The 4,786-nt window shown below is 43.0% G+C and overlaps 1 non-coding gene across 1 annotated transcript; it reads right to left on the bottom strand.

The window, feature by feature from the left end:
- Positions 1 to 717: 717 nt before the first annotated feature.
- On the bottom strand, positions 718 to 789 carry TRNAE-UUC (transfer RNA glutamic acid (anticodon UUC)). Its single transcript has one exon. It is a non-coding gene; the product is annotated as a tRNA-Glu (tRNA).
- Between the last annotated feature and the right edge of the window lie 3,997 nt (positions 790 to 4,786).

The following is a 4,786-nucleotide window of genomic DNA, read 5'->3' as shown; positions in this document are numbered from 1 at the left end:
GTCTCAGAAAGAAACTGTTTTTTTCTAAATATAAGTCTAGCACATTTCTATTCCCATGTATTTTATGTTTTGTGTGTATGTATGTCTTGTGAATGGGATCTCAATTTTTATTACATTTTCCATTAATTGCTTGCATATAGAACAGTACTGATCTGCATAATTATTTTGTAACTGATCCCCCTAAATGCTTATTAGTTCAGATAACTGAGCAATCCCAAGTCTTTTCACCTGAATGCCCCAAATGGCAGATGCCATTTTAACTGATGTAATTAACTCAATTTTTAAAAATCTCTTATTTTGCCATTACTTGCATTTGATTCCTTAATATGGTATTTGTTGTAATATAAACAAATTTGGAGAAACAATTTTATTAATAAAATCGATTCTCTAGGATGACGTGTCATGCGTATTTCCCGGTATGTATGTTTATTCCAATTTGACAAACATAGTTTTTCACTTGCTTCCCTTGGTTTAAATAGTCTTGTTTATTGGGGTTTTTTTTTTTGCGGTACGCGGGCCTCTCACTGCTGTGGCCTCTCCCGTTGCGGAGCACAGGCTCCGGACGCGCAGGCTCAGCTGGCATGTGGGATCTTCCCGGACCAGGGCACGAACCCGTTTCCCCTGCATTGGCAGGCGGACTCTCAACCACTGCGCCACCAGGGAAGCCCTTGTTTTGTTTTTTTGGTGGGCCGTGCAGGGCAGCTTGTGGGATCTTAATTCCTCAACCAGGGATTGAACCTGGGCCACAGCAGTGAAAGTGCCGAGTCCTAACCACTGGACCACCGGGGAACTCCTAAAACAGTTTTCTAATTTTTAAATTAGGATTATTTCATCTCCTTTTAAATATGTAAATCTCGTAAAATATTTTATTATAAAACAGCAGTGTAACAGGTTCTAAAATATTTATGCTACACTTAGTCAGATGCCTTACATTAACTTTTAATTTAGTGATAACATTGAATAATAACACACTGTTTCAGATTTCCAAACAGTGACAGGTCAAAAGCAAAAATCTGGTTGCTAATCGGCTGCCCTTGTGCAGTGTCAAACTCTGGTTTCGAGCAGCAGAACTTGGCATTTTCGTTCTGCTTGCTCACTGCCCTGGCCCAAGGAAATGAGTTGGATGAGTGCCCTTCTTTTTTATTCAGAGATGCCATAGATTAATTGTAAAGACTTCCTTTCATCTACATAACAGAATGGGTTCAGATAGCCTTTTAAGCTATTATCTGCAGTTTGGAACTTTGTGCTGGAAAGTCATAGCATTTATACAAAAGAGGTCTGTTAGAAACAGTGAACAATGAGAGTTTGACATTTTTCTCCTTCTGCCTCCAGAAAAAAACCAAAGCAACTATTTGATTACATTTATGTATTTTATAAAAGAATGTGGGGTTATATTCAAATGCCAGCAAACCTCATGGAAATGACAAAACCGTGCAGCCTTTTTAAGTGGACATTCTCATTAATACCTCACTCCCATTGAGCTGATGGAAGGAGAGCGGCAGCAAATTATTCCACGTGCTCTATTAATCACTCAAACTGTTTACTTGTTTAAATGTAAGAAAAATAAGAAGCCATGCCCAGTCTAGGATGAAACTCAGCCTCATTTTGTAAGGGGGGGGGCAGCAAAGAAGGGGGAGAATAGTAAATAGTGTGCAACACATTTAGGATTTTGGCTGAAATAAGGCAATGTGTGCAAATACTTTAAACAGAAATTAAATCCAAAAAAATTTCTTTTGCCCTTCCTTGTAAGTACTTCTTGGTTACATCCGTTTTTTTCTGTTTCCTCTCTTGACTTCATTGATTTTGTGTGAGACTGCATGTGTGCACATTCTTTGAATATAAATTGCTTTAATTAAAAACCACCTGAGCCAGAGCATTCAGTTCTCAGTTTAACAGGGTGAAGATTTAGCAGAAGAGCTTTCACATCCCAATTGCCCTTCCAAAGGAGCTGTGATTTTCCAGGACAATCTTTTCTTTGAACCCAACATGAAAACACATTAGAACTCTTTTTGGAACAAAGAAATATACATAGGAAATAAAGACATTGTTTTATCAAATCCTCATCTTCTACTCTGACGTAAGCTGGCTAGGAAAGAAAGTGTCTCCTTCCCAAGAGGAAAGTGGATGCAGTCTGTTTTCTCCATACCTAATCCTGCTCCACCTGATTGGTATTATAAAAACGTGGAAGTGAGTTTTACCATTTTCTCTTCCCTGGAGTTTCATCCCCATCTCCCCTCATTTATCCAGCACAGGCTGTGAGCCCACAGCCATTGAGCCAGCGTGAATCATGGCCTGGGTAACCAGGGTTGGGTCTGAGCTCCTTTATCTGGACTCTTCTGACATATTATTAATCATATTTATTTAAGCTGATTTGGCCTCATTCTAGGATGAGGAAGAGATTTTGCTGTCTGAGCCTGGGCTGCTCAGAACACAGAGGAGAGCAAAAACCCCATCTTTCCTCCACCACATCATGCCCCAAAGGCCATCTGGCTGAGACCAATTCAGGGTACACTCATCCAGGGTGTTCTGTCTACATTGTGTCCTCTGACACACATGGTGTGTTTGTGGTGGTCCTCAAGCTCGCCACTGCATAAACCAAGAATCCAAATTTTTCTGCCTCTTTCAGAGCTCACCCATTGCCCCAAATAATCCCTCTCCACCCACAGACCCAACTGTAGGTTTGCAGCCATGAGGTCCTTGCTGCATCTCATTGCCTCTGAAGTCTTTCCAGTACCTCCTTTCAGGGGTCTCTCTAGCTTCTTCGCCCTCTCAATTCTCTACATGCAATCCAGTTCTTGCTCTCCCTCTACCTCTGTGGACCTGATGCCAACCCTACCTTCAGTTTTGGACACAAACTCTAGCCCATTCACTTCCAGAGGCTTGGGCCCCGTCTGCCAGATGCCTAATAAAGACACGCTTCAGGACATAAGTAAGACGATGGGAGGCACAGAGTGCCCAGATTGTGCTCACTGTCTCAGAGTTTGTTCTCATCCTAATATCAAGAGTAACAAAAGTCTAGTCATGCTACTTAACAGTCTGGTATCTGAGCACATCTAAGGAATATCCAAACCAAGTGTGGACAAAAATCACATGGTTCAGTTTTTAGGAAACTAGCCAGGCACTTCAGTAGATTAAAAAAAAAAGGTATAGAATACACTGCCACTTTGAAACTTTTAAATTAGAGTTTAAAATATTTTTCTACACTTATTTAGCACCTACTCTATATGCCAGGTGGTGGACTAGGCACCAGATAACAAAAGTGAATGAAGACACAGTTGGTTAGCCCAGGAACTTTACAAAGTCATAGGGGAAATGAGACATAAACAAATAGCAGTGGTGCTCTAATAGATGTGAGCCCTGAGGACAGCGGGGACCCATGGCAGAGCTTAAGAGATCCTGAGTGGAGGGGTTAGGTCATTCTCCAAAGATTTATCAAAGGCCTAGTTTGTTCCCAACATTAGGAATAGAGTTAAAAGACAGTCCTGGTTTTCAAGTTGCTCACCATCTACTAGGAGAGCAAGACAAATAGATGAATACAGAACAATGTGATACAGGGTATAATAGGGATATATATGGGATACAGTGGAACTCAGAGAAGGAGGTCCAACCATAGCGATTCAAGATATGTAACTGACCAATCAGAACTGACTCCAGCCATGAACGATTGGCTCCATAAATGGCTATACCAACTGATTAGGAAAGAACCCTGTACCTAGCCCAGTCTGGATGGCCAGGGGGCTTCCTGAAAATCAGGAAGTGATGCTTGATTAGACACTTGAAGGACAAGTAGAAATTGGCCAGGCAAGGTCATTTCAGACAGAGATGACAGCACAAATGCTTGGTGGAGTGAGAGCACAGTGCATAACCAGGAGAATCAGCATGCCTTCACCAAACACCCCCAGTGAGCACCCCGTGGGGCTTATCAGAATCAGGCCCTGTGAAATGAGACAGCCTGCTTGTTGAAACCATCTAGAAGCCATCAGAAGTGACATTTGAAGATAGTCAGGACTGGAAACAACACACACACACGCACACGCGCGCACACACACACACACACACACACACACACACACACACACACGACACTGCTGTTTATAACCAGAAGCCCGAGATAGGTCCTGGATGATGAAGACTAACCCTGAGCCAAGCACTAAAAGGGAGAGACTGGGAAATAAAGGAAAGCAGATGGAGGATGGAGAGTGGGAAAAAAGAAAACAGGCTACCTCAGGAAAGGCCTGAAAACATTTCCCAAAGGAAAAAAGAAAAAGAAAAAAGGTAAAGATCGAACCATAAAACTGCTCCAATGATAATCTATTTCAGGGACTTCCCTGGTGGCGCCGTGGTTAAGAATCCGCCTGCCAACGCAGGGGACACGGGTTTGAGCCCTGGTCGGGGAAGATCCCACATGCCACGGAGCAACTAAGCCCGTGCGCCACAACTACTGAGCCTGCGTGCCTAGAGCCCATGCTCTGCAACAAGAGAAGCCACCGCAATGAGAAACCCTTGCACCGCAACAAAGAGTAGCCCCTGCTTGCCACAACTAGAGAAAGCCTGCGCGCAGCAATGAAGACCCAACGCAGCTAAAAATAAATGAATAAACAAACAAATAAATAAAATAAAGTAATCTATTTCACAGCTTAACTAAAGATAAGATAATAAGACTGAATGCAAAAATGGAAAAATAGGGCTCCCCCGGTGGCGCAGTGGTTGAGAGTCCGCCTGCCGATGCAGGGGACACGGGTTCGTGCCCCGGTCCGGGAAGATCCCACATGCCGCGGAGCGGCTG

This window comes from Physeter macrocephalus, chromosome 2 (genome assembly GCF_002837175.3).
Source record: "Physeter macrocephalus isolate SW-GA chromosome 2, ASM283717v5, whole genome shotgun sequence".
NCBI classification, from domain to species: domain Eukaryota; kingdom Metazoa; phylum Chordata; class Mammalia; order Artiodactyla; family Physeteridae; genus Physeter; species Physeter macrocephalus.
Note: the sequence above shows the minus strand (reverse complement) of the source record. Positions and strands in the feature narration are given on the sequence as shown.